Source organism: Delphinapterus leucas, chromosome 19 (genome assembly GCF_059928025.1).
Source record: "Delphinapterus leucas isolate spDelLeu-1000000601 "Yukka" chromosome 19, BTC_Dleu_Yukka2, whole genome shotgun sequence".
NCBI classification, from domain to species: Eukaryota; Metazoa; Chordata; class Mammalia; order Artiodactyla; family Monodontidae; genus Delphinapterus; species Delphinapterus leucas.
This window is the reverse complement of record NC_143147.1, coordinates 50,501,041-50,518,635: the sequence shown is the minus strand read 5'-3', so window position 1 is coordinate 50,518,635 and position 17,595 is coordinate 50,501,041.

Here is a 17,595-nt window from a genome sequence, read left to right as displayed (position 1 = left end):
GGTCTAGCATTGTAGTTGGCACACAGCTCGTGCTCCATAAATGGAAGTGTAAGATTGTGAGTTATTAGGAAAAGGAATGAAGTCATATTGCTTTCTTTGACCTCATTTTCACCTCAGGAAAGGAGGCCTGAAACTCTGGGATGTCTCTTTACCTGAGTTTTGGCTCTAAAAAGGGTTTATCTGGGGTGATCTCTGGGTGAGGGTGAGCCATTCTGGAGGTGAGTGACAGAGTTTTGGAGGAATGAGGGGACAGTTCGGGGAGGCGGGAGGTTTGAAAGACCTTCCTCGGAGACTGGGAAGGGATGGTTTTATGGCCCTAAAAGTGATAGGACCCTGGTGGGGAGGGGCTGCGTGATATTCCTAGGGATGCTGGACCCTGGGGACCAGCGTTCTCAGCTGGGCAATGAGCTCAAGTGGCATGGAGTCTGGGGAGTGGTCCACATTTGGGAGGCCGCATAGAGAGAGCAAAACATATCCTTAGTCACCGATGAGGACTGCATTAAGAATCCCCAGACATCACTCTGCCTTGGAGGTGGTGCCAGATTAAAGTTTCCACCCCCAAAGGAGATCTGCTTTAGAGGAATATAGAAATGTGAGATTTCTTAGGCCTGACTGTGGTGGGCTGAGCTTCCTCTCCTTGTGGGTAGCTGCTTGTGGTGAAGGTGTAGCTGGGGCCGCCTGGCAGGAGGCAGGCTCAGAAGTGGGAGGGAAGGAAGTCAAGCAGTGGGCTTTGAGGTGGTCCCATCCTGTATGCTGGGCCCTAGAGGGAAGGAGCAGACAGGCAAGTGTCTCAGAGTCCCACACAGAGCCCACTGGCTCGCCACCATACCCCACTAGGGAGGGTGAAGCCAACGCTTTACGTCCAGCTGCTGACCAGCGCTCTCGTCCACAGGCCCTGGCTCCACAAGTACCCACCCAGCTAAAGACCTGGGCCATTCCCTCTGACGAAGGCAAGGCCGCCTACCCCCTCTTCACCCCAGATCTAGATGATAGGAAACTGGGAGAGTGACTTCATAGCTCAGTCTACTGCAGGCAGCAGGAGCTGTCCCTCAGAGTGCTGGGGCCGGTCACGGGGCCCCTCTGGCTCCACTTCCCCCAAAGCAATTAGGAAGGATGACCCTCTCTCCGCCCTCAGAACACAGCACAGAAGGGCAGTGCTGAAAGGCTGCAGAGATCGCTCCTCCAACCTCCTCCTCTTTGGAGCCGGCTCCAGGTCACACAGACGGAAAGTGGCTAAGCCCAGCCCCACTTCCTGGTCAGGCTTGTGCTCATTCCTGTTCTGTAGTCTCTCGGGATGAAGCTGAGAGCCCAGCAGGACCAAGATGAATTTCTCCTAGCTGACTCCAAGGTTTTTGTTTCATGGGACAGTGCCCATTTTGATATTCTGGGTCTCCTTTAGTTTGCGGGGGGGGGCTCCTTTTTATTGTGAAAAGACCTCAAACATGTCCAGGGGCCGGTACAGGCAACAGGTGGTCTATCTCCCTATATGGTTATCTGATCAGGTGAAGGGCACGTCCTCACAGCAGCAGGTGATCTGGTTTGGGTAATGTAGCCCGCTAGTCCCATGGGCTGGTGTTGGACGAGGCAGTCCCAAGGAGGCCTGAAGCCCAGGAGGATGGCGGTCCCGACGTCCTGACGGGATCCTCACTGAGATCGGATGCTGCCATAAAGGGGACAAGGGGGCGCTAGGGACTTCCAGGGCAATGCCTGGACTCAGGCAGACACAAGACAGGCACCAGCTCCGAGGGCTGCCCTTTGCCAGGCCAGCACTTTCCTGATGGGGTTCCCAGTGCAGTACTAGCAGCTGTAGGGAATGCCTGGGAAAGAAAGTTTTCTTCCTTTTTCTGATGAACTTTGGGATGACGGCATGGGAGAGAGGGTGAAAAGAGAGATGGAAAGAAATAGACATGCATATAGACAGAGAGAGAGAAAGAGAGAGAGGGGAGTCAGAGAAAAAGAGACAGAAACAGAATCAGAGAAAGACAAGAGTGAAGGCCCTGGGCTAGGAAAAGGCAGTGAGGCTCATTCATTCATTCATCCATTCACTCATATGTATTTATTGAATTTTATTCTTCTAGGTGTGGAGAAACCTAAGGATGAATTGAGACAGACTGAGCAAGGAAAGAGGCAAAGTGAGGAGACTGGTGGTGGAGAGAGGGAGCCCCGGGCCTTGTGCCCATCTTAGCTCCCACTCACTGCAGGGCAAAGCTGCTCCACTTCCTTGTTTAGCTCTGTGACTGTGGCCAAGATACTTACCCTCTCTGAGCCTCAGTTTGCTCACTTGTAAAACGATTGCAAAATCAGTAGCTACCTCATAACATGACTCTGAAGATTAAATACGACAGGGCAGGCAAAGCAACAGGAGTCTTACCTGGAGGCCTGGAGGGTCTTTGACGGAAGAAACCATGATCCTCCAACCTTTGTGTGCCTTTCTCCTCAGTGCCGCTTAGCACAGGTGAATGGGAGCTCAACAGACTAGGAGGATGGACTTATTAACGAGAGGGCTGAGAGCTGAAGTTGTCCACATAGTCCAAGGGGAAGTTGGGGGCAGACACTGCCATTGACAGTCAGGAAAACGTCTTGCTGTGTACCAAACCCACACCCACAGATTTACAATATTAGCTCTTTTGAGCCTCACAGCAACCTGGTGAGGTCAGAACTGTTTTTCACCACCAAAATCCTTTGCTTGACAACTCACTGCCCTTTGGCCATATTGGCCTTCTGTTCTGTGGCCGTATTGCTTCTCCTCACCTCAGGACATTTGCACATGCTCTGTCTCACCCCCCCCCCCAACCGCTGCACGGCCCAGGATGCTCTTCTACTGGCTCACTCGTACTCACCCTTCACTCAAGGGTCTCTTTCTCATGGCGACACTCGCTGATCTTCCTGACCGGGCCACACCCTCATTATGTGTATCCCATTCTCCTATGGACAGCACTGCCCTTGTTGCGGAGCACGGGCTCTAGGCACGCGGGCTTCAGTAGCTGTGGCTCATGGGCTTGCTCCGCGGCATGCGGGATCTTCCCGGACCACGGGTCGAACCCGTGTCCCTTGCATTGGCAGGCACGGCAATGTGGCAAGTGTGCACATTCTCTGAGGTACACAGGGTGTGTGGGAGCATTGTATGGTTTAGTTAGGGGGTCTAGGGAATTGTGGGAGATGGAGCTGGAATGAAAGATCGGGATGGGCCTTGAATGCCAGGAATGTGGACCCTGTCTTGGGGGTGAAGGGAAGTCAGTGATGGTCAGATAGGAAAGTCTGCTCCGCTTCTTGCGTGGAGAAGGAGTTAGAAGGCCTGAAAGAAGCAGGGAGAACAGCCAGGAGCTGGTGGCAAAGGTCTGGGTGAGGGCAGAGTGGAGAGGGACTCAGGGGGCTGAATGAGCAGAGGCCAGTCTAACATTTCTCGGGTGCTTCTCATGCGTCTCTTACTAGGAGATGGGCTGACTACTAATATCATCATTTTATAGAAGAGGGAGCAAAAGCATAGTCAAGTAACTTACCAAAGTCAAACAGCTAGTGAGCTTTGAGCTGGGATTGAGCTCAGGTAGCCTGGCGTCAGAGCCCGCTCTCTTCTTGCCTTGTCCACCGGAATATGCTCTGACTTTCTGCCAGGGACAGTGGCTTGTAAATTCCAGGAGAGCAGGATAATTCACACATCTCAGTATCTTTCCCAGGGCTCAGTATGGGAAAGGTCAGTTCCATGCCCATTGCTGGGCCCTGCTGAGCCACTTGCCTTCCTGCTGCAAGGTCAGCTAGCGTTAGCAGTGCTTTTATTCAGTCTACTCTCTCCCAATTCCTTCGTGTGAACTCTGCTTGCTGTTTTCAAGTATTGGGGGGCACGCTGCTTTGTAACTGTCTCAGCCTTTCTGCCATGCCACTCATCTCTTCCATCAGACTGGAGACTCTGAGAGCAAAGACTGGGCTCCCCATCAGATTGGGGCTCCATGAGGCCAGGGGCCGGGCTTTCTACCCACACAGGCAGCTCCCCCGTCCTCTGTAACAACTCCTTGGTAGCCTGGTCCCAGCTCACTCACAATGGGCACCAAGTGGGAGCGGGGAGGGGTGTGGACCGTATTGATCCTCAATGGGGGAGGTGACTCTGTTCCTGGGAGTTTCTATCCCAGAGGGGCTAAGTCTCAGATCTGCCGTCGGGCCAGCAGAGACCAAACTCTAGGATCTAGGTCACCCCCTTGGTGGCGGAGCTGATTTATGGTGCCCCTGACAGCCTAATATCGTCACGTTACCCCACACAACGGAGAGAGGCTGGGCCGCCTCCGGGCAGTCAGCAAACGATGCTGAGCCTGGGGCGGCTTGGGGCAGTCGGCCACCTCCTGGATCTCAGACCTCCTTTGGAGTCTGTCTGGAGGAGAATGGAGCAGATAGCGGGCACACCCAGGCGTGCCACCATCACAGAGGGTATAAGTAGGCAGCTTCGGGGACTGCTCTGCATCCTGGCTCCAGAGCTGGCGGCACTCCTACAACTGCTTTTATCCACAAGCTGCGGGCAGTGCCGTGAGTTGCAGACAGTTCTCATCGTCCTGCTGGAGCCGGGTCGGGGAGGCACGAGGTCCTCCTTTAGCCGCTTCAGCTCCTCTGGGGCTGGTGGAGGAGCGGGCCGATTCAGCTCTACCAGTAGCTATGGTGTGGGGAGCTCTGGGGCCTGTGGAAGGGGAGGTGACAGCAGTTCTGGCTCCAGTTATGGCAGAGGATCTGGGCGTGGTTTCAGTGTTGGGAGCTTTGGTGGAGGCTTTGGTGGAGGTTCCAGGGGCTGTGGAGAGGGGCTTTGGCGGTGGTGCTGAAGGCGGAGATGGGGGCCTCTTGCTTGCTCATGAGAAGACCGCCATGCAGGAACTTAATAGCCGGCTGGCCCCCTACTTGGATAAGGTGCAGACACTAGAGGAGGCCAATGCCGACCTTTAGAGTAAGATCTGGGACTGGTACAACAGGCAGGGGCCCGTCCAAAAGGATTACGCTTGTTATTATGACGCCATCCGGGATCTCAAGAACCAGGTAAGCCCGGGAGACTCGGATCTCTGTCTCCCCGTCTCTCTCTCTCTCTCACACGTGTACACACACGCTCACACACTCATTCACATGCTTTATCTCCCCCCAGAAGGCAAGATGCTGGACTCTAAGCTTAGACAGTAGCTGGAGAATCCATCCCTTGGAAACTTTAACTTAAAAATTTTATTTTTTTAAATTGAAGTATACTTCTTTACAGTGTTGTGTTAATTACTGCCATAAAGCAAAGTGATTTAGTTATACATACATATGTACATTCTTTTTATTTATTTATTTATTTAATTTTTTGCGGTACGCGGGCCTCTCACTGCTGTGGCCTCTCCCGTTGCGGAGCACAGGCTCCGGACGCACAGGCTCAGCGGCCATGGCTCACGGGCCCAGACGTCCCGCGGCACGTGGGATCTTCCCGGACTGGGGCACGAACCCGTGTCCCCTGCATCGGCAGGCGGACTCTCAACCACTGTGCCACCAGGGAAGCCCAGTACATTCTTTTTAAAAATATTCTTTTCCATTATGGTTTATCATAGGATATATAGTTCTCTGTGCTATACAATAGGACCTGTTGTTTATCCATTCTCTATATAACAGCTGACATCTGCTCACCCCAACCTCCCAGTCCATCCCTCCCCCAACCCCCTCCCCCTTGGCGACTACGAGTCTGTTTTCCATGTCTGTGAGTCTGTTTCTGTTTCATTGATAGGTTCATTTGTGTTATATTTTAGATTCCATGGAAACTTTAACTTTTATCAGAAACAACTCTTGGCCTGGCCTAGGTGGGGAATGCAGCGGCAGCGTGGAGGGAGCATAGCAATGGGGCAACCTGGTCCTGAGTCTGACACCAATTCACTATGTGATGTTGGGAAGCCCGATGCCCTGTCTGGGCCTATTCTCCTATCCTATTTTTTTTTTTTTTTTTTGCAGTACACGGGCCTCTCACTGTTGTGGCCTCTCCGGTTGCACAGCACAGGCTCTGGATGTGCAGGCTTAGCGGCCATGGCTCACGGGCCCAGCCGCTCGGTGGCATGTGGGATCTTCCCGGACCGGGCCACGAACCCATGTCCCCTGCATCGGCAGGCGGACTCTCAACCACTGCGCCACCAGGGAAGCCCGATCATTATCTTTGACAGAGCCTTAGGTAAGGCTAGGACACATATGGCTTAAGTCTCGAAAGCATAGGAGATGAGTTGGAAATGGTGTATTATCTAGTCTATTTCTCCCCACACCCTACGAGGTGGGTATTCTTATTATCCCCATTTTAGAGATAAGGAAAAAGAGGTTCAGAGAAGATAAGTAACTTACTTGAGGTCATACAACTCATAAATGAGAGATCAGCTCCATAGCCAGTACTTTTAATCATGAGGATGGGGGCACCTGGGTCAGCCACGGTTCAGGTAGAAAAGAGGCTCAGGGGTTGTAGTCAGTGGTTGGCTTGGACAAGCCAGTTATATGATAAAACTGCCCAAAGGAGCATATGTTAAAAATAAAGTCTAAATGCAAGAAAGAGTCACACAGGTGAAGTGGTCTCTAGGTCAGAGAAAGTTTCCCTTGTGCATGTTGAATCTTGCAAAATAAAAATTTACTATGAAGTTGTAGCGAAAGGCTGGGTAACATGATTGGGAATGTTTGGCTCAGAGAAGCCTTGAGGTGCCTGGGAGCTGCTCTTCTCTAGAGAGTCTGGTGTGGTTTTGTGTGTCGGGTGGCGCTGCAGGGCCATGGATGTGCATCCATGGGCAGAGGCTGAGGCCATCTTTGCCTCAACATGCAAGGGATTTACTAACAAAGACTGCTTCATGGAGGAGGGGGCTGCCTCATGAGCCTCCATCCTCAGATATGGGAGAGCACCTGCCAGCTGCTGCAGGAGATATTCAGGAATTGGATGGAGGCCACCAGGACCCAAGGGTCCTTCCATCTCAGGATTCTCCAGCTCTTTGAGCTCTAGCCTCCTTGCTCCCAGTTGCCCATCTTCCTCCAAGTCTTTCTGTCTCTTGCTCTAAGTCCTCTCTTTTCACTCTCACCTCCCTTCTGTCTCTCCACAGGCTACCAGCTGCGATACTAGAGCCCCTGTAAACTTTCCCAGCCCCGCCTCAGCTGAGCATCCCCCAGACAGGCAGACCCTGGATGCAGCCTGCTCATTGCATTGTGACATTGGGAATAGCTAGCAACAAGCCTCCAGGCCCATTTGGAACTGGGCTGACTGGGCATGTCTTTCTTCTGGCTGCCCATTGGCTCTCTCCTCTGAGAGGGTTGGGGAGACCTCTCTCCCTCTGTCTGGTCTGGGGGTGACCCACTCCCTGTCTTATCTCGACTTCCCAATAAAGCTTTCTTACTGCAAATCAAACTTGGACTTTGACCCATTTGTTCTTTGGGATTGAGGTGGGGCAGAAAGGAGGTGAAGGGAAAATCAAGTGAATCCACTCTAAGGGTGTTAGTTAGCTTTTCTATCAGTTAACTTTTGTTTGTAACAAAGCAACCCACAATTTAGTGGCTTAAAATCACAACCATTTATTTACCTTGTGCTTTTGCAGTTGACAGTTTGGACTGGGCAGTTCTGTTTTCCTTTAAGCATCTGTGGTCAGCTCCAAGTCAGCTGCATAGCTCTACATCAGGGGCTTGGCTGCATACTGGTTAGGGGTGAAAGGACCACATGACTCTCATCCTCCAGCCAGCTGGCTCAGTGCAAGTCTGGATAATGAACAGAAGTGTGTAAGGTCTCTTACCTACAGAGGGAAACAAGACAAAAATGATGTGGGTTTTGCTTTGGAAGATTTCACAGATGGTGAAACATATAGGCACAAATAAAGTGCTCCAAGGCAAAGCGAGGAACATTCTCACAAGACAGCACCTGACAATGTTCTCCAAGGATTCTGACTAGAGACAGATTCAGGCAGAGCCCTCAGCCTGTGTTCCAGATGCTACAGTTGTGTATCAAACCTCCCCAAAGCTTAGAGGCTTAAAAGAACAATGTTGATTTGGGGGCTTGGTGGGAACAGCCCACTTCTGCTCTACTTGGTGTCACCGTGGCTCACAGGCTGGGGGCTGGAGTCACCTGAAGCCTTGTTTGCTCACATGTTTGGCCCCTGGGCTGGAAACACTCAAACCTGGGGGCTGGCCCTGCAGGGGCTCCTTGGCATCTCTGTATGAAGACTCTCAGTGTGATCCCTCCAGCAGGGCAGCCTCAGGGTAGCCAGACTTCTTAGATGCTGGCTCAGGGCTCCCAAGACATATGTTCTAAGCGAGAAAGAACCAGGAAGAAGCTGTCTTTCTTCACTGCCTAGATTTGGAAGTCAGGCAGTGTCACTTCTGCTGTGCTCACAGGCTTGCCTAGGTTCAAGGGGAGGAAGCATAGACCTTGCAGTAGGCAGAATTCTAAGATAATCCCAGTTATTCAATCAAAGACAACTTAGGTGTTGCTGTGAAGGGATTTTGGAGAATTAATTAAGGTCTCTACTGTGTTGGCCTTAAGATAGGGAGGTTATCCGGTGGGCCTGACGTAATCACGTAAGCTCTTTAAAAGCAGATAACTTTCTCTGGTTGGTTACAGAAGAGGAAGTCAGAGATTTGAAGCATGAAAAGATTTCAATATTCCATTGCCGGCTTGAAGATGGAAGGGGGCATAAGGCAAGGAATGTGGCTGGCCTCTAAGGGCTGAGAGCCACCAAGGAAACGGGGACCTCAGCCCTTCAGCTGCAAAGAACTGAGTTTTTCCAAGGACGAGAAAGAGTTTGGAAGTAGATTTTCTCCGAGTCTCCAGATGAGAACCCGACCTGGCCAACACCTTGGTTTCAGCCTTGTGATACCCTGCAAAGAGAATCTGGTCACACTTGCAGAACTGCGAGCTAATAAATGGGTCCTCTTTGAAGCTGCTACATTTGCAGTAATTTGCTTGGCAGAAATAGAAAACAGAGACCCCATCTCAAGATGGAGGAGTGGCAATGTCACATTGAAGGACAGCATGTGGAATGAGATATATTGATCTTTGGGAAATATAATTTGCCACAGACTCTCTGAATCATTGGGGGAGGGATTATGTAAGGGTAAACTTAGGACATTAAGCAAACACGGAAGCTCAGGAAAACCCAAGATCCTGGGATTTATGGAGATGGAAGCTGTATGGTGTCTCTGGGTCCAAGATGGCTCTAGCAAGATGCCTGAGCGCGAGAGTTTGTGATCCTTTCTCTAGTGCTTTGCCCTTAGTGTGCAACTGGTGACAATCTTCTCTGGTTCTCTTCCTGCTACCAGCTCTCTTCCTCTCCTATCTTCTCTCTACCTCTATTTGGGGAAGGCTCCATCTTGAGTCTGAGACTCCCCAAGAACTGTTTTGCCCAACTTCCCTTGCTGCTAGGGCATGGCCACGTGGCATAGCTCTGCCAATCAGGTACTCCTACACAAGACTTCGATTTGTATGTGAAGGAAGCATTGAGTGGAATCTAATATGGCAGGAACAGGGCTGGGGCAGAGACAGGGAGTTTATTAAGGCTACAGTAGCAGTGGTTCTGCCAGGGATATGCAGTGCCCAACATCAATGGTTCGAGCTGCAATGTCTGCGGCCAGCAGTGACAGCAGTGGTGTCTTCCTGGAGCAATCATTTAGTGTGATTTGGGCAATGGCTTCTGTTTGCATAACCCCCAAGTCTGATTCTCTGCAAATGCTGGAAAAGATGTACTGCTTTCTCTGTAGGTGAAAGCAAACATATTCTGGTATTCTTTGCTTATTGGGATAGAGAAAAAAGAGGTTTCCATATCAGGTGCCTAGGATTATTGTGATCCAATGTGGATCAATGATTGCTATTAGAATAGACATGTAATAAGTTGTAAAGTAATCCTTCCTTAACATCTGTCCATATTCTGCACAGACAAAATGACAAGTTAACTGGGAAGTGATCAGAGTCATCAACCCTGAATTTATCAGACCTTTCATATGGCACTAATCTCTCTCATTCCCTTAGAGATGTAGTGTTGTTGATGCTTCTCACCACAATAATCCTTACTCCATGGATCAGGGAGCCATTTACTGTCTTCCTCTATTCCATTTCAGAGACTGGGGAAAAAAAACACAGGCTGGGTCCAGGGTACTATTGGGCTCAGGAGAGGCAGACTTAGGTCAAAGCTCCATTTGCCACATGATCCTCTGTAATGGTCAGATTCTCAGTCGCAACCAACAGAAGCTACTCTGGCTATGTTAACAAGTAAGGGATTTATAGCTGCTCTAGATAGATCAAAGAATCATTAGGAGGGTTAGAGAAATAGGACCTAGGCTGAATTTCTAACATCTCCCAAAATGACACAGCAGAATGGGTCTGCCAAGGGAGCTGTTGCCTCTGCCAAGACTAGGAAGTTTTCAAGTCAGGATGCAGCCTTCTGAATCAACAGCTCGGGCTTCAGGACAACACTGTCTCTGCCATCCATGCCAGCAAACTAGATGCCCCAAGTGGAGCCCATACTTCACATACCTCCCTTCTAAGTCTCACATGGTGCACCTGATTGGTAGAACCTAAATCACCTGTCTTATCTTAGTGACAAAGGAAGCTGGGAAATGTAGTTTTTGGATTTACCTGGGAAAGAATAGTGATCGAAATGACGGATATAACCTACCCCCACGTAAGGTTTCAGTCTGACTGGTGAACCACAGTGTTGTTCTGCACGTTCAGAGATTACAGTTAGTTTGGAGCCAGAGTCCAATAATCCCCAAAGGTCTGGAGAGTTTCCTTCCCCCAGTACACAGCTACTCTTGTAAATGCCCACAGGCTCCTATGTGGAAGGTTAGGAGGTAGATGTACGGTACTTGCTTGTGATGTTATTGCAGAGCCCTTCCTCAGGGGTACCTGGACTTCCCTTTATTCAAAGTCCTCCGGGTCTAGGAGCTGATTCTGGTCTTGGAACTGGATAAGAGTCTGTCATTCTCTATCACAAGGCTTAAGACAGGCCTCTTCCTGGCCTCAAGTTTTCTTTTTGGGGGCTGGGGTAGGAAACTATGGCAGATATGACAGACTGACTTGCTCATATCAGCTCCCACATCCTTCTAGTGGACTTTCCTATTCTCTAGAGGCAGATAATCTTTAACCCTACTTTTTCTAAACTCCCTTACAGTTACAGATCTAGGTGTAATTTGGGTTTTTCCAATCAGATGCACTTCTGTGGGGCGTGAGTTGAGCGGAAAGAGATCTGGAGGAAGGAAGTGTTTTTTGTTGGAATAGATCTACCAGTTACTGTATGGTCCTAGGGCCACTTATTGTGGCAGACCAGGAGTTCCTTTGGGGGGTGGTTCTGTGGTGTTAATCTGGGAGCCCTTCCTAGAGGCTCAATCTAGAGTCTGCTCCTCCAGCCTTCTAATGATTTTGTAAGCAGCCAATGCTCTGTATTAAATTCCTTTCTGTTAAGAAAGTGAGATTGTTTCTGTTACTTTAAACTGAATGCTCACCGAAGCAGGATTTTGGTGGTCTGCCCTCGTCTTTTGGTCATAGAGATCCATGATGAACTAATAATCATATAGATACCTACAGGTCTTATCATTCTGCTTACTATTCCAGCCCTCCAGCATTGAAGTGTCCCTACTTGTCCTCTGCCACCTGGGACCCCATTTCTACAGAAATCAGGGAGGCTAACTCAAATGTAGCATCTCCCATCCACAACCCCAAAGAACAACTGCTACCATGTTTTTCTGGTAGCAGAAAAAATTCAGGGTTGATGACTCTGATCACTTCCCAAACAACTGCTACACTGTGTTCCCTCTTGTCGAGGTATTTCTTAATTGCCAGAGTCTAGGCAGTGTCTTCTGGGCTCTCATAGCTGGGAATTGGTTGAATGGGTTCTACATGATAACTCCACCCCAACGTTTCTGTTTCCCTGGCTGGCTGCATTTCTTCTTCTTTATTCCTCTTCCTTTATTATTATTCCTTCCTTCTTTGCAACAAGGATTTTATGGAAACTCAAGCTTATTTTGTATAGGCCACTACCGAGTTCAGTTTCTGCCACCCAACTGAACGAACATTTTAGACCCACTCCTAGACAGTCCAACTAGCAGCTGAATTGTGAATCTCTGGTTAATGCCTCTATATTGATGAATTTAGCCTGATCAAAAATTAGGGTCCGTTCCCAAACCCAGTATTCACATTTCTGCTGATACAGATTAGTAACATCTTGAAATTCTCTTGGCGAGTAAGCCTTTTTCTCTCAGCTTTCGCTTTATAATGGACCTCTTCCCTTGGGGGTCTGATTTATAATTCTGGAGACGATAAAGGATGGTAGGGGGGAGTGTGAGGGTAATTTGGAGCTTGGGGTACTATAAGTCAATTAAATTGACTCATATATTTCTCTTCCAGTTCTGTGGGTGCCCCCCTTGCCTGGTCGATGGTCTAAATTTTACATAAAAGACTTGGCAAGATTATGATTTCAACTGATGCTGTGGTTTGGCAATTTGGAGAAGTCCCCCGCTCTCTGCAACTAGAGAACGTCCACACACAGCAACAAAGACCCATCTCAGCCAAAAATAAATAAATAAATTTATTAAAAAAAAAAAAAAAGAAGATGGGTGACTTCCCACACGCGGATTCTTTCCCAGGACCTCAGATTCCCCGCCTAAGGCCCTGGCTCAGTGCTGGCCAATGGGAGGTGCGGGTAACTGAGCCGGTAGTGGAGGAATGAGGGCAACAGCTGGATGGTCTCCAAGAATCCTCTTGGCTCCAGCATCTGTTACTCCAACACTCATAAGCCCCGAGTGCCTTGATCTCCCTGCGTTTCCCTCCCCTTCGAGTCTCTGCTACATGTCGAGGCTGCTGCTGGCCCTCTTGGCCGCGGGGCCCTGAGGCTCTCTCTCTGTCTCAGGCCCAAACAGGAAGATAATCAGTTCCCTTCTCTGTAACTCTTACTAGACTGAGAACCACTGGGACTATCGGAGCGGGTTCCTGTGAAACAGAAAATAAAGTTCAAGGGGACAAGCCACCAGCATCAGCAACAAGTAAAACCCAGCAGCGTCAGTACGGTGTGAGGTTAAAAGATGGTGAGGAAAGGTGGGTGTGGGGACTGTGCTTCTATGAACATCTCTAGCTGGAGTCTCTATTTTAATTGCTTCTTCAGATCATTCATTCATCTGTTGATTCATTCGACGAATATTTATTGGTGCCTTTTCTGGGTCAGGGGGTGGAAATCAATAAAACTGTGAACAAAACAGATGAGGTCTGTTTCCCCATGGGGCTTGCAGTCTAGTGCTGGAGGCAGATAAGCAGCCTGGTCATTGCCGGACGATGTGCTGTGTGTGCAGTCAGTGATGGGAGGGAACGGGGGCTGGGAAAGCACACAGGCCCCCTGACCTGGCCATGGCGGCAGGGGACGCTCCCTATGACAGGTGTGGGACAGGGATGTTCTGTAACATGTCATTATTTCTCACAACACCTGTGAGAGTTAGCTATTGTTGTTTCCATTTATAGATGAGGAAACCAGGGCTCAGAGAAGGAAGTAAGTTGCCCAAGTCACACACACCAAGGTTTTCCTGGCTCCAGATACTGCCATCCTAGTACTGCCTATGTGGCCTCTAACAATTTCTAGCACTTTTTAAAAAAACTTATTTTATTGAAGTATAGTTGATATATAATGTTAATTTCTGCTGTAGAGCAAAGTGATGCAGTGATACATATATATATATTCTTTTTCATATTCTTTTCCATTATGGCTTATTCTAGCACTTTCTAAGGTCAGAGATGGGCTTCTGAAGAGCAGAGAAGAGCTGTTTTGAGACAATTGTGCAAATAATTAGGCAAGCTCTGCGATGTCTGGCCTCAGTTTCCCCCATGAAGGCACTTTGTCTGAGCTTGTTGAAGGAATGAATGAATGAATGACACTGAGGAAGGATGAGGGATTTGGACCAGATGGTCCCTAAGAACTCCTCTGCCCCAACACTGTCTGGTTCTGACACTCATACATCTTCAGGTGGCTTTGATCTTCCTGAACTTTGGGGAGTCTCTAGTCCTGGAGACTCTCGATCCATCTTTGCTGCCACCAGCACCCTCAGTCCCAGGGACTTGCCATTCTCACCTTAACTCAGGCCCGGCCCAGCCAACTGTGATCCCTCTCATCTGCTCCCCTCAGCATGACTGAGACATGTGGGCCATTATCAGAAGTACTTTCGTCAAGGGAGAGGGAAACCTCAGGAAAGTGAGTCAAGAAAATACAAAACCTGTAAGAAAGAGTCAAGTTTGAGATCCAAAGGTGGGGTAGGGATGGGGAGGAAGCTGGCTTCTCCGAGCCTCCTGCTTTTAGGGCGTCCCCAGTGGAGCCCCTGTCTACCTTTACCAAGTCATTGACGCCTTCATTCACAACACGCACTTATCCAGGGCCTGCTCTGTGCACGCTGCTGGTTACCGGGGCTACGACAGGGACCCAGGCAGACACGGGCTCTGCCCCGGAGTCTTACGGGGGGAGACCAACGAGTAACAGCGGCACAACCTAGGGTGCTGAGCTCCACTCTGGGAACCCCGGGGGCTCTGGGGCACACAGCAGGAGTCCTAACCCAGTCTTGGGAATCAGGGAACATTCCATGCAGCCAGGGCTGGGCCGAGACCTGAAGGACTGGTTGGATTCATCCTGGTGAAAATTGATGGGGGTGTGGTGTTTATGTGCGTGTGTGTATTGCAGGGAGGCCAGTGTTCTGGGCAGGGGCAACTGTCAAGGCCTGGAGGTGACACTGAGTGTGGCCTAATGGAGGAACTGGAGCCCGCTTCCTGGGGCTGGTGAGAGGGCAGGGTGCGTTGGTGGGGGCCGGGGGTGGGACAAGGGGAGGGCTTGTTCGGTGAAGGGGAGGAGACTGAACTGGATCCCGAGGGCCCCAGGTAAGCCCGTGCCCTCTCTACACTCACCTTTTCCCAGCCCTGTGTGGGGGACAAAGCCCTATTGGCCAAGAAGTGCCACCATCTTTGGTCCGGATGCAATCCTCCTAGTAGAGAATGAGTCTGGCAAGAAGACACATGGTCTCCAATCTGGTCGGAAGCTGCACTAGAGTTGGGAAGCATCATTTATCAAACTCCCAGCACCTGCTTTCTCTGAGTAAACACCATGGCTGAGTTGTATCCACAGCTTTGGCTTCAATAGCTCCCTGTGTGCGCCCATGACACTTATCACTGGTGAGGACCCTGCCCCCCAGCTTACAACTGTGCTTGAGTTGGGTCCCTTCCTCTCTCCAAAGTTTTGCTCCATTGGTAACTATAAGTCTCCTTGTCGTTTTTGTCCTCTACCTCCACCCCATCTGCATGTCCTCATCATGACTGCAGTTGTACCTCTTTTATGCTGGCCCCGTGGCAGGCCTTTACGTAAGTCATCTGCTTGATTGCCCACAACCACCCAACTTCACAGATGGGAAACTGAGGCTCAGACAGATGACATAACTCGGCTGACTAAGGATCTGGGTTGATCTGGCTCTCAAGCCCACCCTCATCATCTCATGCCATCTAAAATAATCCCTGGGCACCTACTGAGTACAGAGATGAACACCTCTCACGAGCAGAAAAGCTTTGGAAATTCTCTTCTTAGGAAGCAAGTAGCCACAAATGAACAATGAGTCCCTGTCTCAGCTACTTCTTGTCTCTGGACCTCAGTTTCCCCACTAGAGATCTTCAGTGTGTGGAACAAGTGGATTGACACTGAAGGGATGAGGGCACTGGGGTGGGTGGTCTCCACGGACTTCCTGAGCCAGGGAAATCCATCACTCATAATCCCTCTGAATTTTCTCTGCCCCTGAGGTCTTATATCCATCTGTCTTGTTGCTACCCCCTCAACCTCAGGGCCACACCATCTTCTTTCTCTCAGGCCCAAACATGAACCAAACCAAGTCCCTTCTCTCTGTTCTCTTCAACATGACATGCTGGGATTTTCCAAGGGAACTTCTGTCAGCCCTGGCAGATACCTCAGATAAATACAAAGGAAACAAAATTCAAAATCCACTGCAAATAGTACTGTTTGAGGTGCAAAAAGTATGTATGTGTGTTGGGGTGGGCTTGCTCAAAGCATCCTCTTTATAATAGTTCCTAACAGAAGCCCCTTCCTAGATTCTTTGAGGCTCTCAATTTTCCAATGTATTTTCCCGGGGGTGCCAATAAATATAAAACACAACCCCCCAACCAAAACTCTTGAGATCAAATCCAGTGGGAAACATGGAAGTAAACAAGTCAAACAGTTTTCTGTATTTGCAGGACTTTTTAAAGCCTTTGTTTTCTTAAAGTGCTTTGTGTGTTTCCAAGAGGAAGTAACAGTACCCAGAATTCCCTCAACAATTTGCTGAAGAGCTGGTGCTCTCTGAAGGATGCTGATGGGGTGAGTGGGGTCCCCCAACCCACCTTCCTCAGCTGGTCAGAGAACTTCTAGAAGGGGCCCCCACTGAAGATGGACACAGGTCATCTCAGAGTTTCTGAGAAACTCCAGCCCCAGGGCACATGGGACAAGGGAAAACAGAGTTGTGGCTCTACCTCAGTGTGTAGAAGCGGAGCGTGGGGAATGGTAGAAGGATTCCTTGCCTCCACCACCGCCTCCCAGCATATCTCTCCTCCCAGCAACTATCAAGGCAGAGCCTTGTCCTTGTCCCAACGGATGTCTGTGTCAGTTCATCACGCGTTGTTTTCACCATCACGTACATTAAGCCCCTGAGCTGGGGACCTTCTCTCTTGCAACGTGTGCTACAAGAACCATATTACAACTACCACTACTAATAAAAAAAAAACAAAGTAAATGACGCCCATTGGTCGAGTTTCAGCTAGGTCCCAGCACTGTCCCAGGCAGGTTAGATATGCTGTTTCATGAATTCTCACAACCACGATTTGAGGAAGGTCTTGCTGTCTCTAGATCCTGAGTCTCAGAGGTTCACCAACTCGTCCAAGGTCACTTAATATATAAGTGACCAGGTTTGGCATGGCTCCAAAGTGGCAGAGAAGACTTCCCATCAATTCTCCGACAACAGGGGTTCAGATAGGTGAGAATCCAAGCTGCGCTGACTTCTAAACCAACCCCTTCTCCTCTGTGGAGGGGCTGAGGTCTATGCTTGTTGGACACGTGTTGAAGCGTAACTGATGAAAGAACAGCGGCAGCATGACAGTGCTGTTATGAACATAGGGATGTGTGTATCTTTTCAAATTAGAGTTTTGTCTGGATATATGCCCAGGAGTGGAATTGCTGGATCATACGGCAACTCTAGTTTTAGTTTTTTGAGGAATCTCCATACAGTTCTACCTAGTGGCTGCACCAATTTACATTCCCTACAGCAGTGTAGGAGGGTTAGGCTGAGGAATCTTCTAATGTCACATCTCTAGAGTGATCTCAAGGGTTGCTCTGAGGCTGCTATGAGCCCCTTGCCCATGCCCACATTTCCTATCTGTGCAGGGCAACTGCTGGGGATGGGGGGAACTTGGGGGTGGGTCCCCCAGTTCAAATACTGACCCCACCTCCAGAGGGTTTCCTCCTACCCGGTGGTTTTGGGAAGAAATCAAAGTTCAGAGAGGGTCATTGACTTGACTAAGGACCACCAGCTAGTTGGGGACTCCCTACCCTCCTGGATTTGAGCCCACGTACACGGGATTCCATGGATGACTGGATTTCC